Here is an 18616-nt window from a genome sequence, read left to right as displayed (position 1 = left end):
TGATTGACTCATATTTTTGCATATAGAAGTTCAATGATTCCAACATGAGTTTTTGAAAATAAATTGCCTTTGTGCCTCTGTGAAAAATCCATTAGCCATATTTGTGTGTGAGTCTGCTTATGGCCTCTCTATTCTATTCCAACGATCTCTGTGTCTATCCTTTTGCCAAAACCACATGGCCTGATTACTTTATGGTGGGTCTTGAAATCAGTAGGATGAATTCCCTAGATATATTCTTCTTTTTCAAGTTTGTTTTGGTTATTCTAATTCCTTTGCCTTTTCATAAAAAATTTATAATAACCTTCATTGTATCTACAAAAAATAACTTGCTGGGATTTTGACTGGAATTTTATTAACTTTGTGTATCAGTTCATAAAGAATTGACATCTTATCAGATAAAGGGCTAGTGTCCAAAATCTATAAAGAACTTAGCAAACTCAACACCCAAAGAACAAATAATCCAATCAAGAAATGGGCAGAGGACATGAACAGACATTTCTGCAAAGAAGACATCCAGATGGCCAACAGACACATGAAAAAGTGCTCCATATCACTTGGCATCAGGGAAATACAAATCAAAACCACCATGAGATATCACCTCACACCAGTCAGAATGGCTAAAATTAACAAGTCAGGAAAGGACAGATGCTGGCGAGGATGCGGAGAAAGGGGAACCCTCCTACACTGTTGGTGGGAATGCAAGCTGGTGCAACCACTCTGGAAAACAGCGTGGAGGTTCCTCAAAATGTTGAAAATAGAACTACCCTATGACCCAGCAATTGCACTGCTGGGTATTTACCCTAAAGATACAAACGTAGTGATCCGAAGGGGCACGTGCACCCGAATGTTTATAGCAGCAATGTCTACAATAGCCAAACTATGGAAAGAACCTAGATGTCCATCAACAGACGGATGGATAAAGGAGATGTGGTATATATACACAATGGAATACTATGCAGCCATCAAAAGAAATGAAATCTTGCCATTTGCGACGACGTGGATGGAACTAGAGGGTATCATGCTTAGCGAAATAAGTCAATCAGAGAAGGACAACTATCCTATGATCTCCCTGATATGAGGGAGAGGAGATGCAACATGGGGGGTTAAGGGGGTAGGAGAAGAGTAAATGAAACAAGATGGGATTGGGAGGGAGACAAACCATAAGTGACTCTTAATCTCACAAAACAAACTGAGGGTTGATGGGGGGAAGGGGGTTGGGGGGGGTGGGGTTATGGATATTGGGGAGGGTATGTGCTATGGTGAGTGCTGTGAAGTGTATAAACCTGGCGATTAGCAGACCTGTACCCCTGGGGATAAAAATATATGTTTATAAAAAATAAAATATAAAAATTTGTTTCAAAAAAAAAAAAAAGAATTGACATCTTAAGTATATTGAGTCTTCCAACCTGTGAGTATGGTATATCTCCCTATTTGCATTAATTTAACCAAGTTTGGGGTTTAGAATATGGTTATTTTTTTGTTTATTTGTTTAGAATATGGTTATTTATTTTGTTTATTTTTTGTTGTTATTTTTAAATTTAATTAGCAGGTCTTTCCATAGGCAATGGAGAGGGCAGATCAGAAAAATGGACTAGAGATTAGAGATGACAATTGTGGTGAGCTGCAGAGAGACCCAGCTATTGGTGGGTAAGGAATTTCAGTAGACAGACATGGCATTTGGAGAGTATGGTGAAAGGTGGCTGTAGGTCAGAATCTGGAAGGAGCAAGGAAAGTTGGAGGTTCCAGCAGAAAATCTGCCAGTGATGAGACAATGTTTCATGTTGATTCAGGCAGGGTCTGAGCATCATAAGAGGTCAGGAAACACGGTCCTAGCTACTGGGAACCAGGAGGGGGACATCTAGTCTCTAGTGGGAGTGGAGATAGTTAACGAAGGCATGGGATAGATAGCAAATGCCCCAGACACTAAAACTGGAGTGCACATGGGAACGAGGCGGTGACCCAAATATGGATTCATATTACCATGGAAGGATTGGCCAGGTATACTAAGTTCTGAGTCTTTTGAGAATCTGGACTAAGGCCCCTGAAATTCTACTTGACTACGTCCTAAACTGGTCCTAGGAATGGTATGGTGTTGATCCCAAAGATGGAATTTGAGTGGTTTCAGTTGTGAAAAGAGGAGGAATGTTAGGGTAGGAAGCAAGGTGGAGCATTGCTCATTTGTTCACTTATTCACCCAACATTCACTACATGAAAGGCATTCTTACGTTATTGCTATAATCCATGGTCATGCTGTCTCCTTGTGGAATGAGTAGATAGTATGCCTACACACGATCGAGCACACACCCTCTCTCACACACGCATGTGCTCATGTACGCATGCATGGGTGGTTGCACGGAGGAATGGCAAGCATTGGCGTAATGCCAGCTGGGAAACCCACAGTACTAAGCCTCAGGCACTAGGAGCCCTATGCATCAGTTCACAAGGTAGCCGCTAACATCAAAGAGTGTTGGGATTGTTCCAAAACTGGGGCAGAGGGTAGCTGTGACCCTGAGGTCTTGTGACACCAGAGAATAAGTTGATGCATTTCCTTGGGATTAAAAAAAATTCTAGATGGTATTTGAACAGCTGAGCCTAAGAACACAATGAATTGAACAAAGAGGGAAAGAGACATATAAAAAAAAATTAAGTCGTTCTTAATTTAGATAGCAGCATGAAGTGGGGGTATTTTTTTTTTTCCAGCAGGAAAGGGGATCAGCAGCTTCTTTTTAGCATCTAAGAACAAAAAAAAAAACAGCCAGTCTCTTGACTTGAACTTGCTTATTCTAAGCCCTTATCATAAAACATCACTCTCCGTGTATTGATTTCTAGCCAACGATTAACCAGATGTGAACTTAGAGCCTTGATAATAGCTGGGGAACTCACTCAACAGAGGGAAGCCTGCTAATTTATGAACAAAGCAGGTATTTACAGACCCCCTCAGCCTGGGGTGAGTACTTTTCCATCCAGGTGGCATAGGAAGTCACAAACACAGAGCTCTGATGGGTCCTTGAACGTGAGCTTGTGCTGACCATCGGGAAGGATGAGGTGGTCTAGACCTGACTGGAGATGATTTGATGCAAAAATCATGAAACCAGCCTCCTGCTGTGGAGTACTAAAATTCAGTGCCTAAGTCACCACCTAATAGGATTACTACTAATAATACCATTCACTCTTGTATACATTACGCTTTATGAAAGTTTTTTATAGCCATTATCATGGCAATATTTTTTCTGTATGATTCCATTTATAGGTTCAAAAATAAACTCAAGTAAACTATAGTGTTTAGAGATGCATATTTAGGTAGCAAAACCATATAGCAAATCAAGGAAATGATCACAATAACATCCGGGAGCAAAGACTCTAGAGGGAGAAAGCAGGTGTGATAGGGAAAGTGTGATAGGGAAGGCACACGTGTAGTCCTTCTGGGTGTTGGTCATTTCTTCCAGTGAGTGCAGCTTGCTCAGGGATTCGCTTTGCAATAATTTGTTAAACTGTATATGTATGACCTATGCATTTTGTGCACTAATGTGTGCTTTATTTTACACACATCGAACAAGCAAAAAGTCAAGAAAGAAAGGAAGTCATTTCCTTCCTCTGTGTCCTTTGAATCATAATTGATTGTTAGTTATTGAGATTCTAGGCTAGAGAAGGCTAAAGCTATGCAACATATAAAGTGGGAATCCCTGGAGAGTACTGTGCATGAATTGACCACATTCCTTATTTAGAAAAATCTCTCCCTTTCTCTCTCTCTCACACACACACTACACACACACACACACACACACACACACACACGCACGCACGCACATACATATAGTTCTAGTCTGAGGGTTTCATGGAACGACTAAGAGGAACGATGAAGAGGCTTCCTCAAGGTCACCAGATAATGTCAGAGTTAGAATTGGATCTTAGGAGTTCTTCATCTGATGCTCCTCATTTAGTGCTCTTGGGTGAGGATTGTATTCCACTTACAGCTTAAAACATTCCCCACATCTGCTTATTTCAGATGGAGTGGAGTGGATATCTTGGCTGATTTTGGAATTGTCTGCTGGTTTTCAAACTTTCTTTAAAAGATGGAGACTGTTTGGCTCTGTACTAGTTAGACATGTCAAAGAAAGGTTCACTTGGCATTGTGAGTTAAGCCAGTGGGAAAGATGTGCTTGATTTCCTAGTAACAACAGCATCTTGAGAAATTAGACCCTCTTTTACATTTGAGATTAAATCTCATTATAGTATTTTCGTATACCAAATATGTTATGTGTTCACCGTAAAGCGTTTAGAAAAATTCAGGAGAGATAAATAGGAAAAAATAACCACCTGTAATCCCAACTGCGGACATAAACATTGTTAAACTTTGGTAAATCTTTTGGTATATTTGTTTAAAAAGTGTTTGCCAAACTGATATCCTAAAATACAATTTTGAAACTTGTATTAAAAAAAAAAATCTTACCAGTGTATTGTGATTCTGTCTTCATATTAATAGTTCTTCTATAACACAATTTTTAAGGTCCGTGTAATATAATGTTGTGTAAGTGAATGTATCATGTTTCTTAAAAAAATATTTCCTTTTGTTGAATATCTGTTTTTTTTCAATTACTGCTTTTGCAAATAATGTTGCAGTAAGCATCTTTGTAATTAAGTCTTTGCACATGCCCAGTGTTATTCCCTTAGAATAAATTCCTAGAGGTGAATTCACTGGGTCTGGGTCAAAGGGTGTGCACACTTTAAAGGTTTTTGTTACATTTGCCAAATTGCCTTTCAGAAGGATTATCTTAATTTATGCTCCCCCAAGGAGTGTATAAAAGTGTTTTCCTCAGTCATGCCAATGCTAGATATTCTCATTTAAAATGTTAAAAAATTTTTTTGTTTACTCGTAAGGTTCCAGTTTTTTCCTGTGTCTTTCTAGCCCTCTTGCTGCTTTAATTCTTTTAGCTCATCAAGTAAAATTGTGTGCTATCTCCTCTATAAGAGTCCTGATGATCAAACATAGATTACAGGATGAAGAAACCTCATGGGTATGTATGCACTTAAAATTTTCCACTTAAACCATGGAGAGAATCCATTATTAACGAAAAGAAGAATAGATTTTTGTCCATGTTAACACTATGGCTCTCAGCTGAGTCGCTTATTTACCTAACTAATGCCCTATTAGATGTTCCAAGCACATTCACATATTGTTAAAATACCTAACGATCATTCATAGAAATGAGAAGTCAAACAAGCCCAGAGTATCAATTTGCCAAATCCAACAAACTCCTTGGCAATGTGCTTACAAGACCCTATGGGGGACAGCAGGCATGAATAGGTTAGACGGCCCATTAGCTTATGAAAAGAGCTGTCGAAGCCATCATAATCTATCTGCCAGCATTTCACTGACATTTTTTTCTGAGCTTATGGTGATAGAAAGCTATTTCCCACATTCCTACTCAGGCACTCCGCGGAACGATGGACAGGTTAAATCCCAATAACACAAATATTGTTATGATGCAAATCTTTCTATAACTGAAAGAATGTTAGGCCCCAGGTGGAATTCCATTTATTTCAAATATTTTTTTGATGTCATAAAATCCTAACACAACAAAATAATTGGGACAATGCTTGGGCCTACATTCTATTGGGATTTGACTTATTAGTAATAGTTTGATTAACTGGCTTCTGGAAAGAAATCTCCGTTGATTAAAATAGCAGCCTGGGGGAGAGCAGCTTGGGAGAAGTATGGACTTGTTCTTAGTTATCGCCGAGGTCTAGAGGGTAGAACCGAGGTCAGTGGGTAGAAGTAACCGAGTTTGATTATAGATAATCTTAAGGAATACATTTCCAACAATCAGGGCTGTGCTAAGAATGGCTGCCTTGTGAGTTAGGAAATGACCCTTTACCCGTCAGGGTCGGAGCTCCCACTGGAGGAGCAGTAAGGAGTGCCAAGGAGGCATTTCCTTTATTGTAGGGCCCAGGATTTGGGTTTTCAGAACAAGTCACATGGACAGAGCTGGGGTGGGTTGTTTTACCAATGACTGTTTATTAGTAATAAGAAACGTGAGTAATTCCAGGCTAATATTTTTCAAATAGCTTATTCTCTATTTTGTTTTTGAATAATAAGCTAGTCAAAGACAGATTGCCAAGGTGAAGGCCATCATCATCTGAGTTAAGCCGTACTGCCATGTTAGATTATTTCCTCCAAATCTCGGAGATATCAGAGACTTTCTTTCTTTCTCGCAGAAGCTTCACTGAAGGCCAGATGGTTCTCCAAGGTGGCTCCCTTTTGACCAGTGGTCTACTTTAATTTTTGTGCCTCCCTTGTCTCAAGAGGGGACGTCTAGGGCCTCCATGGCAAGGGAAGACAAAGCCTGGAAGCCTCACAGAAACTCCTCTATGCCTTCACTTGGGTCTCTTCCATTTACTACAGTCCATTGGTTAGAGTTACATCGTCACCCAGCCCGACTGGGCTGCAAAACTGTCCTCCTGTGTCCCCAGGAAGAGATAAGCGAAGCAGTCCTTGTGAACCTATAGTGTTATGTTTTGCCAAGGTGCCATAGATTTTCTTTACTTTCATATCTTACCTTGAGGGAAAATTATTTTCTTTACTCTATCACAGAACAAACTAAAGCGTGACTTCTACTTTACCACACCAATGATTTTTTTTTTTTTTTTTTTTTTAAGATTTTATTTACTTATTTGACAGAGATCACAAGTAGGCAGAGAGGCAGGCAGAGAAAGAGAGGAGGAAGCAGGCTCCAGGCTGAGCAGAGAGCATGATCTGGGGCTCCATCCCAGGACCCTGGGATCATGACCTGAGCCGAAGGCAGAGGCTTTAACCCACTGAGCCACCCAGGCGCCCTCCAATGGCTGTTTTTAAGTAGCTTTAGTAGTTAACTTGCTCCACTGTTGTAAAAAGTTTGTTCTATCTGAGAAGTTGGGGTATGTATTCTCCATGACATCCAGACCCTCTGTCCTGAAGCAGTACTTATCTGGAATAAAGTTACCAAAGATGGTTTCTGAGCCTCTTGAGTAATCCTCATGTTTTTCTGACTTTCAGCTCTGGATCCCTCTGTGCTGGGTCTCCTTAACGCTCACTGTTGAGGAAAAGGAGTGTGTTAGTTTGTTAGGGTCGTTGTAACAAGGAACCACAAACTGCGGTGGGGAGTGGCGGGGGGCATAAACAACAGAAGCTTATTGTCTCATTGCTCCAAAGGCTGGGAGTCTGAGATCAGAGTGTCCCTTCTGAGGCTGTGACGGAGAGTCTGTTCCATGCCTCTCTCCTAGCCTCTGGCGATTTGCTGGCAGTTTTGGGCATTCCTTGGCTTGAAAAAGCATCTTCCTGATCTCTGCCCTCATCTTGACATGGCATTCTGCCTGTGTGTGTGTCTCTCTCCGTATCCAGATTTCTCCTTTTATAAGGACACCCATAATACTGGCTAAGGACCACCCCAATGACTTAACTTCAGCTTGACGACCTCTGTCAAGACCGCATCTCCAAATAAGGTCACATTTTGAGGCAAGAGACCTGAGTTTCGACCCACTTTCCTTTTTTGAGGCTCTGTGCTTTGATCTGTTAGAAGAGGGGGTTGGGCTGGTGAACTTGGAGGTTCTAGCCTGCTCTGAGACTCCATTACATGACTGGTGACACTGTAAGGTATAAAGGCATCATGTTAGAAGAACCCATGGCTAGAAGGGTCTGTGTGGCTTTCTGGGTCCCTAATCTACTACTACGGCATGGCTTAGGTGCAAGGAAGAGAGGCCACACATTGTGACTTACGTCAGGACTTCTTTTGGTAGGCAGGTTTAAATGCAGGGTCTTTTCTCTTTCACACATATATACATATATGCACACAGCTTTGTTGTTGGGTAGGGGAGGGAGGTATTTTTAAGAGCAGAGTCTTTTATCCCCTCTTTTTTTTTTTTTTCCTGGAAAAAGATGAAATCATCCATTTATTCTGGACCAATTACAAGCACTAGAAAGCACAGGAGGAACAGAAAGCCTGATCACAAATAAATATACACTGGGGGAGGGGGAAACAGAGGAAACTGTTATTGATTGGCCTTGTAAAATCTGCTGCTGAATCGATAGCAATTTCTGGAAATGCCAGACATTTATTTTGTGTGGCTTGAACAGCGGAGATAATAATAAACGTACTTATGAAGTGAGTCTCTTGACACCATTTCCTTGAGCCCCTTATAACAACACACATACATAATGGGTCTGATAGCTCTACGAGCCACAGTGAGCGGACTTCAGACTCACAGCCCCAGTTGCCCACCACCAGCCTCCCCTCCGTGTGAGGCACAGCATTCAAATAAGTGTCTTAAGAAAGCATGGATGACTGAGCTGCCTGAAGAGATGGGAGAGATGTCCTCATCAGCTGTGGACAGGCAGGCCAGGGTTTGTTCTGAGACTCAGAGAAGAAAACCAGATACTAAAAATGCTGGATCCTGCCTGGCTATTAGGAATTTCTGAGCCTGCCCTCTCACCTGTCCTCTATGAGCTCTGTTCAGCGTTTCTTTCTAACGATGGGCAGCTTCCCTGAAGTGGATGCCCCCTCATCCCTATCTGTCCTCTGTGGCCGGTCCCTTCTCTCTACTCCATGTGCAAGGACAATTGATAGCCTTGTCAGGGCCGTTACGTTGGAGAGAAGTCTTAGCGGTGTTACAGGAATCCGGAAGTTGCTCAATGTGCTTTTGTGTAGTCAAAATAGCTACCATTTATTGAGCACCTATTACGTGCTATGTGCTTCACACTCAGGGCCTCATTTATTTCTTCACACAGCCTTTGAGTCACTATTATCCTTTTGCCAATCTTTCTGGTAAGAAACTGGGGCTCATAAGGTTACATACGTTACCCCAGCGCATGACGCTATTCTGAAAGAGCTGCATTTGAACTCAGATCTGACTCTAGATTCCATATTCTTTCCTTTCTGTTCTTGTCTGCTTAATGCAAGCCAGGATGTTGGGAGATGGACTTGTAACATTCAGAGGGCCTCGAATGCCCGGTGAAGGCGCACCACACTACTCTTGTGCATTAAAGATTGTAGGAAGTTTCCTTGGAAAATATAAATAGGCCGATCAGAGCTAAGTTTTAGGGCAGTCATATTAAGGATGGATGGATGCAGGGAAACAGGCTAAGAGATCATATGAAAGGGTACAAGAGCAGATGTGATAAGGAGGTTCGGACCAGGAGAGGAGCAGTGGGATCACCAAGGGATGGATCTTGACAGTCGCAAGACTGGACAATGTTTCCCCTTCTCTCCACTTTGTCTCATCCCCGCCTCTGCCTCCCTTCCCCACCACTTCACCTGTTCCTATTTTGGGATGGTGGGAGGATTCCCTGGAGAATATTCATTCCCAGCCTGGGCCTCTTGATGCAAAGTCATTCTCAAGGATACTGTTGGATACAGATGCCTGCTGAGCTGGGAATAGATGGAGATCACTTTTCCATCTCACTTCCTTAATATATCTCCATTCAGTATGGTACTGCAAAGGAGAATTTGAACTTCTAATTTGGATGGCAGGGGAATGTATTCTTTTTGTAAATTGGTAAATTTCCGGATCTCTGGCTATGTCCCATCTCTTCATAATGAACCTGTAACTTTGTGAGACAGTCTTCACGACTCTGAAAAACACAGTGTGTCTTTCCCTTGATATCTGAGTTGGCGTTGAGAGTGACTCTTTCCCTCCAAGTACTCAAGGAACTGGCTTTCTTCAGATGTTAAGTCAGAAAAATAGCTGGGAGGGTCACTTGACAGCCTCAGTTGGTAGAGCATGTGACTCTTGATCTAGGGTTTATGAGTTCAAGCCCCAGTTTGGGTGTAGAGATTACCATAATAATAATAATAATAATAATAATATTTAAATAAATAACTCAGAAAAATATCTGGGAAAGAGCTCTCTGAAAAATTGAAAGTAAAAGTGGCTTCTTGGGTGACTATCATGTGAGGACCCACGTGAGTTAGTTCTTCAGATGTCCTTTGGGCATGTGTTTTGTACCATACCCCATGCCAGGGCCTATGGGAGAAGCCAAGAAGAATTGCACAAGGTTCCATCCTTCAAAGAGCTCACTGTGTATTAGGAGACATAAGTTCATGTTCACAAATAATATCTGTACAAGGCAGTCTCTGGTTCATACCATAAAACTGCCATAAAAAATAGAGGCCAGTAAAGATCAAAGGGAAATAGAAAACATAGGTTGCAGTTTTTTTAGTGGCCCTTGAATAAGAATGGAAAAAAAAATGAAAATTTGGGGTATTCCAGGTGTAGAGAATGACGATGGCAAGGTGTGGCAATGAGAAAGCACAGAGTGTGTGAGGAATCCCAGAGAAGAATCGAATTCACTGAGATCCCAACATGGAGATCCATTGGACCTCAGTGGAAGGAATGGGTAGAAGATTGAAAAGGTGGATTAGAGGAAACTTTAAATACCAGACAGATGCAACAACTCCACACACAAAAATCTGACAACTTAGATGAAATGGACCAATTCCTCAACAATACCACAACTTAAACAATATGATATAGATAACTTGAATAACCCTATAATTACTAAAGAAATTGCATTCATAATTTTAAAACTCTCAAAAAGGAAATAACCAGTGTCAGAGGGTTTCAATGAAGAGTTCTGCCAAACATTTAAAGAAGATTAACACTAATTTTACACATCTCCTAGAAAATAGGAGAGAAGGGAATAATCCCCAACTTATTTAATGAAGATAGAATTACCCTGATATCGGGGCACCTGTGTGACACAGTGGGTTGGGGCCTCTGCCTTCAGCTAAGGTCATGAACCCAGGGTCCTGGGATCAAGCCCCGCATGGGTCTCTGCTCAGTGGGGATCCTGCTTCCTCCTCTCTCTCTCTCTGCCTGCTTCTCTGCTTACTTATGATCTCTGTCTGTCAAATAAATAAATGAATAAATCTTAAAAAAAGAAAAAAGAGTTACCCTGATACCAAAACGATACAAACAGTGCAAATAATGGCAACTACAGACTAATGGGTTTTATGAATACAGAGGAAAAAATATTTATAAAAAATACAAGGGGCGCCTGGGTGGCTCAGTGGGTTAAGCCTCTACCTTCGACTCGGGTCATGAACTTGGGGTCCTGGAATCGAGTCCCCGCATTGGGTTCTCTGCTTGGTGGGGAGCCTGCTTCTCTCTCTCTGTCTGCCTGCCTCTTTGTCTACCTGTGATCTCTCTTTCTGTCAAATAAATAAATAAAATCTTTTAAAAAATACAAAATATGAAATAGAATTCAACAATTATGAAAAAATTATATGCTATGACCAAGTAAGGTTTATTCCAGAGGTGCCAGACTGGCTCAATACTAACAAGTAGATTAACATTAATCCACCATATTCACTGTCTAAAGAAGAAAGAAAAATTGATCATCTCAGTCAATGTAGAAAGAACACATAACAAAATTCAATATTATTCATGATAAAAACTTTCAGAAATGTATGGTTAGAGGAAAATATCAACTTGATAAAGAGTATCTGGAAAACCCTACAACTACTATTATATTTGATGTTGAAAGGCTGCATCCTTTGTCCTTTAGATCAAGAATGAGGCAAGAATGCTCACTCTCACCTCTTTTATTTGTGTTGTGGGAAGTTCCAGCAAATGCAATGCATCAAGAAAAGGAAATGAAAGGAATAAAGTTCAGAAAGAAAAAAAAGTCCCTATTTATAGATGACATGATTAGCTATATGGAAAATTACAAGGATTCGAAAACAAAACAAAACAAAAAACAACCCCTCTTAGAACTAATAAGTGAGTTCATCAGGATTGCAGGGTACGAAATAAACATACAAAAATCGATTGTATTTTTCTATACTAGCAAAGAACATACAGACATTGAAATTCAAAATATAACATCACTTACTATCACTCAAAAAATAAAATATTCAGATGTAAAGGTAATAAAACATGTACAGGACTTGTATGATGAAAAGTAAAAGATGCTGAAAAAAGAATCAAAGGAGATCTACATAAATGCACAGACATACTATTTCTGTTCATTATTTATAAGACTCAACATAGCTGTACTAGTTTTCTATTTCTGCTGTAAAACATTACTACAGGCCTAGTGGCTTTGAAAAATGCAAATTTATTTTCTTATAGTTTTGAATTTCTGAAGTCTGAGATTGGGCCTTATGAGGCTAACATCAAAGTATTGTCAGGGTTGGTTCCTTCCAGAGGCTCTGAAGGAAGAATCCACTTCCTTGCCTAGAAGACACCAGCATTTCTCAGTTTATGGCCCCTTCCTCTATCTTCAAAGCCAGCAGCTTAGTACCTTTCAAGCTCTTTCTGTCCCCTACTTGCGTCATCACATGTCCCTTCTTCTGACTCTGATCCTTCCACTTCCTTTGTAAAGGGACCTTGTGATTACATTGAGCCCATCTGAATAATGCAAAAGAATGTTCCCACCTCCAGGTTTTCAAACACATTGGTAAAGCCCTTTTTGTCATGTAAAATAACATATTTATAGTTTCCAGGGATTGAGATGTAGAAATCTTTGAGGGCCCATTATTTTGTCTATCATACTAGTAAAACCATCAATTTCCTTCAAATTGATGTAAAGATTTATCACTATTTTCAAAATTACAGTAAGATTTTTTTGTTATGTATCAATAAGATACATAATTCTAACATGATACAAAATTCTAAAAATTTGTATGGGAAGGTAAAGAAACTTGAAAAGCTAAAGCAATTTTGAAAAAGAAGTATCAAGTCAAAGGAATCTGCCCACCCCATTTCAAGACATATTATACAGCATGGTAAGCAAGACTGCATGGCATTGCAGAGAGATGGACACACAGATCAATTGAACAGAATAGAGAGCCCAGAAATAGACTCACACAAATATGACCATCTGTTTTTTTGACAAAAGTACAAAAGCAATCCAATGGGGGAAAGATAGGCTTTTCAACAAATGGTGCTTGAGTGATTAGATATCCAAGGGCAAAAACAGACAAACAAACAAAAGCAAATGAAGGAACAGACCTCAACCCATGTTTCACATCTTATATGAAAATTAGCTCAAAAAAAAAAAAAAAAAGACCATGGATTTAAATGTAAAACATGTAATGTCATTTACAAATATCTTGTCCCATTCCATGGGCTGCCTTTTAGTTTTCTTGACTGTTTCCTTTGCTGTGTAGAAGGTTTTTATCCCCAATGTTCATAGCAACAATGTCCTCAATAGCCAAACTATGGAAGGAGCCAAGATTCCCTTCAACAGATGAATGGATAAAGAAGGTGTGGTCCATAGATACAATGGAATATTACCCAGCCATCAGAAATGATGAATTCTTGCCATTTGCATTGACATGGATGGAACTGGAGGGGATTATGCTAAGTAAAATAAGTCAAGCAGAGAAAGACAATCATTATATGGTCTCACTCATATGTGAAACATATGGAATAACACGGAGGACATTAGGGGAAGGAAGGGAAAATTGAAGGGAGGGAAATCAGAGGGGGGAGATGAAGCATGAAAGACTATGGACTACGGGAAACAATCTGAGGGTTTCAGAGGAGAGGGGAGTGAGGGGATGGGGTAGCCTGGTGATGAGTATTAAGGAGGGCATGTATTGCAATGAGCACTGGGTGTTATATGCAAATAATGAACCATGGACTGTATGGTGACTAACATAACATAATAAAAAGCAAAAAACAAAACAAAAAAACAAACAAAAGCCCCCCCCAAATGTAAAACATGAAACTATAACACCTTTAGAAAAAAAGATAGAGAATCTCCTAGATCTAGAATTAGTATCTAGAAATATATCAGAACTAAGCAGAGTTCTTAGACTTGACATGAAAAGCGTAATCCGTAAAAGAAAATAAATTGATAAATAAGACACCGTCAAAATTAAAAAAAAAAAAAAACTTGTTCCATAAAAAGCCCTATTAAAAAGATGAAAAACAAAACCATTCACTGGGAAGATGATATTTGTCAGATATTGAAAAATACCTGCCGTAGAATTAGTATCCAGAAAATACATAGGGCTCTCAAAACTCAAAGGTTAAGAAACAAACAACCTAATGTGAAATCAACAAGAGACATGAAGAGACATTCTGCCAAAGATTATGTGCAAGTGGCATGGAAACACACAGAAACATATTCAACAGCATTGGGGTTCAGGAACATGAAAATTAAAAACAGATGTGATATCACTCTACACCAATCAGAATAGCTGGGATAACCAAAGGTCAGGACAACACTAGGAGCTAGCAAGTAGGCAGAGAAACTGGTTCACTCACAAATTGCTGGTGGGAATGTAACATGATACAGTCTTTCTGGAAAATAGAGTCTTCAAAATGTAAAAATTGTCTTCAAAAAGTAAAAAGTTAACATGTAACACGGTCCTTCCCAGCAACTGCACTCCTGAGCATTTACTCCAAAGAAATGAAGACCGGTGTTCACACAAAATCCTGACCACGAGTATTTATAGCAGACTTGTTCGTGGCAGTCCCCAGCTTGAAACAGATCAAGGGTCTTTCAGGGGGTGAATGAACTACATGGAACAGTACTCAGTCATAAAAAGGAGCTAACTTGACCCTTACACAACCTGGGTAAATCTCTTTGTAAGAATTATCTTGGTAGGAAAAGAGCAATCTTAGCAGGATACATATACTAGGATTCCATTTACATTGCATTCTTGAATTGACAAGATTTTAGAAATGGCTAACAGAGGTGGGGTTGCCAGGGATTCAGGAGGAGATGGGAGAGGGAGTGAAGCGTGTTTGGCTGTAGAGGGCCCCCTCAGAGATCCTTGGGGGTAACAGAAATATTCTCTGTCTTGACTATATGGATACCAACATATTAGTTATGATATTATGCTATGGGTTTGCAAGATGTTGACATTGGACAAAGGGTACTCAGGCTCTCTGTATTATTTCTTACATATGAATCTACAAGTACCTCTAGATAAAACATTTGATTTAAAAAAATGCTCAGAGGAGACTCAAACTAGGATGCTGAGAGTTTTGCAGGGAGGTGATGCAGAAAGGTGTGAAGGAGAGCAACAACTCAGGAGCTCTTAACTTTCCCCACCCCCCACCCTGATCATGACTTGCCTGGGTTGACTGAGGTTGCTGGCATGTGTCTGAGTAATAGCATCATCACTCTTGTTTGTTCACTTACTTGATAAGCATGGTGAGGGACTTCTCCACCTAGTGTCCATGGGTGACTTGAAGTATTGTCCTATTCTGATCTGCTTCAGTGGTTCTGGAGGGAATTCAAGGAGACATTTATAAAAGACTCTGTGGGACTGAACTCTGCATTGGTCCCAGTGATAGAGTTTGGGGAAGTCACACCAAGAAATCGTCTACAACTCTCCAAAGCAGTGGGGAGGTGGTAATGGAGCATTATGGGCATGAGTTGCATATGAGCTTGTCCACTGAGCCAGCAGGATGAATAAAGACAAAGAATAAGAAGTGGAAGAACATTGGCTTCTAGATAGTGAGGCCATTCTCTCCCCTCCTTCACGTCCCCACCTACAGTCACAGGAACACTCTACCCTCAAGGATGAGCCACGGTCAAAGGCAAGTGTATGATCGACTCCTGAGTTGGAAAGGGAACTTTTGCAGGGCTGAGCTGATAGCTTGGATGGTCTGTCCCCGCTGCTTGGGAGGGGGCTGTACTTAGAAAGCCACTGTCCCTGGGAAGCCCGGGGAGGGGAGGCTCAGGAGGGTTTGATTCTGCTTTCAGCCTGTAGCCTGAGCAAGGGAAGGCCTGTCTAATGAAGCCCAGAGCAACAGGAATCTAACTGAGTTCTGGGGCCCAAGCCTAAGCTTGTGGTAATAAAGTTGCTTCTCTGCCTGACTTTGCCACTGCCTGGCTCCCTCAGGAAGTGGCCCTGGCAGTTGGCTTGAGGGTTTGGATCCTGGATCCAGATTCCAGATGAGAGAGAGAGAGACACAGCCACAGAAAGAGGAAACAAGTAAAAAAAAAAAAAAATACACGTATGGTCACTTCTTTCCTTTCTCTTCCTTTCTACGTGTCCCTTGCTTATTCTTTTCCTGTCTTCCTTACCAGCCCTAACCTCCAGTACGGGCTTCTATTGTTGTTTTGTTTTATTTCACATTTTTTTTAAAGACTTTATTTATTTATTTGACACTCAGAGAAAGATCACAAGTAGGCAGAGAGGCAGGCAGACAGAGAGGGGGAAGCAGCCTTCCCACCGAGCAGAGAGCCTGATGCGGGGCTCGATCCCAGGGCCCTGAGATCATGACCTGAACCGAAGGCAGAGGCTTAACCCACTGAGCCACCCAGGCTCCCCTTATTTCACATTTTAATCCTTGTTTTGTTTTATATTAATTTTTTCTGTTTGGTTGGTTGGTTGGTTGGTTGGCTTGGCTTGGGTTTTGAGTAAATGATAGCAAATTCTCTCATCAGTTCCATGTCTGAATAATGGTATGCAGGACTCTCCCCAGCCTCCACTCCCTGCTTCTTCCCTCTGCCCCCTTTCTCCCTCAGGCCCAGCCACACCTGACTCCTGTTCCCTGCACGTGCCAAGGAGGCACCACCTCAGGGCCTTGGCATTTACTTTCTTTTGCACGCTTCTCCACCCCACAGATCCGTCCACAGAGCCTGCTTGCTCACCGCTCCAGGTCTTAACTTAAATGTCACATTTTCAGGGAGATTGTCACAGAACATCTTGCATAAAATTCGGTCTCCCCTACTTCCAACACTTCTTACCCTCTTCTCGGTTTTCTTTATTCTTCAAAGCATATACGTACGACTCTCCAACACTCTGTATTTTACTCTTATTTCATTTCCTTTCTCAGTTCCTCAGTTCAATGTAAGCTTTATGAAAATAGGGCTTTTTGACTGTTGTGTTCACTATGGAATGTGTCTAGAATAGAGCCTGGCAGAGAGTGGGCAGTATCAATAAATATTTGATGAATGAATGAATGGAATGAAGGAGTGAATAAAATTCTCTTTGGTGTTAGGTAGAACATACATATATATGCTATATATTTTTAATATTTTAAATTAAGTAATTATTAATTAACTTAATTATTAAGTACATTTTAATTATAGTGTATTATTTATATTAAATAATATAAATTAATTATGTATAAATATGCTATAGTAGGGGCACCTGGGTGGCTCAGTGAGTTAAGCCTCTGCCTTCAGCTCAGGTCATGGTCTCAGGGTCCTGGGATTGAGTCCCGCATCTGGCTCTCTGCTCAGCAGGGAGCCTGCTTCTCTCTTTCTCTCTGCCTGCCTCTCTGCCTACTTGTGATCGCTCTATCAAATAAGTAAAATCTTAAAAAAAAAAAATGCTATAGTAACAGATATATTGAGTTGAGAGTATATTTATATTTTAAATAAATACACTGTGTGTATGGATATGTTGATCTATGTAATATATAATATTATAAGCCTTATTTGTTTTAAGTCTATGATGTTGAAAATAACCCCAGACTGGAGTTTGAAGGGTTGGGGTCAGTTCTGGCTTCTTCAAAACAGATCTCATGGGAAGAAACATTTTTGTACTTGTGAAACAGGCCTAATATTCCCTGTGTGCCTTACAGGATTATGCTGGGAATCAAATAAAATATTGGACAAGGAGGTATAGAAACTAAAAGGCAAATCACACACCCCCTCTAACCTCTGCGAGGATGAAGTCCTGTTATAGCCACATTTGGTTAAAGAATTCGGACAGTGCCCTTCCTTGTCCTGGTGATTCTAGAAGCACATACTTCGACAGGACCGCCGGGTATTCCGTAGGCCTTAATTTTCCCATGATCCTGTGAGGCCGTCTGAGAGGCTCATCTTCTGAAACCTGAGTGTGATTTGGGAACTTATCAGGAGCGTTTCATGAGGGGAAAGGAGAGCAGAGCCCAGCGTGTCATGGAATATTCCTTCCTTTCTTCCATTCCCCCCAAGCCCTGCGCCGTTGCATTTCTTGCTGTGTATTATTGACAGAGGAAATGCTGATTCATGGTCTGAGTTACAGGAAACCTTGTTTCCTGGTGAAGAAACAAGCCGGGCGGTGCTGCCAGCAGGCTGCTCTGCCAGTTTCTGTCCCATGCCCTTCTCCTGGGCCTGCACCCAGAGTGACTGAGAAGGGGTAGGGCCAGCTCAGGCTGAACCAGTGAGGTCACTTTCCCTTGGAACTGAATCCGGCACAGGTTCCTCACTGTGCCTCTCTAGCCCCTTCCAGCTCTGACCCCACGATGCCTTTCCATCTCATCTCCCACCACTCCCTCCTTGCTCTCTGCGCTGCGGCCACACATGACTACTCCCAGTTCTCTGTGAACACCTTGTATTTTCCAGTCGCTGTGCCTTGGCTCATGGTGTGCCCTGCCTGGAACGGCCCCTGACCCAGTGTCGGCTCATTGAAATCCTACCCATGCTTCACCTCTGCTCAGGGCTGCCTGCTGAGTGAAGCCTGCTAGGTTACCCTCTATTATTTTTCATTCTGTCTTTTGGGAAAGGTATTTTCAAATATGTACAAAAGTAGACAGAACTATCAGGCCAACATCCACATACCCACTTCCCGGCCTCAACAATGAACTGGTTTCTCTTCAGCAGCACTCGATCCCTCCTCCTTTGAGCTCTGCTAGGAACTCTCATCTTCTGTGCTTCACTCAGCTTTGCTGAACTGCGTGGGAA

The 18616-nt window shown here is 41.2% G+C and overlaps 1 long non-coding RNA gene across 1 annotated transcript; it reads right to left on the bottom strand.

Annotated features, from left to right (window-relative positions):
* Window positions 1–6762: 6762 nt before the first annotated feature.
* Window positions 6763–17876, bottom strand: LOC125082415 (uncharacterized). Its single transcript, XR_007121969.1, has 3 exons — window positions 17610–17876; window positions 15134–15217; window positions 6763–7070 (listed from the first exon to the last, which is right to left on the bottom strand). It is a non-coding gene; the product is annotated as an uncharacterized LOC125082415 (long non-coding RNA).
* Window positions 17877–18616: the final 740 nt, after the last annotated feature.

The sequence above is a fragment of the Lutra lutra genome, chromosome 1 (genome assembly GCF_902655055.1).
Source record: "Lutra lutra chromosome 1, mLutLut1.2, whole genome shotgun sequence".
NCBI lineage: Eukaryota > Metazoa > Chordata > Mammalia > Carnivora > Mustelidae > Lutra > Lutra lutra.
The sequence above is the reverse complement of the archived record's forward strand: the minus strand, read 5'-3'. Positions and strand labels throughout refer to the sequence as shown.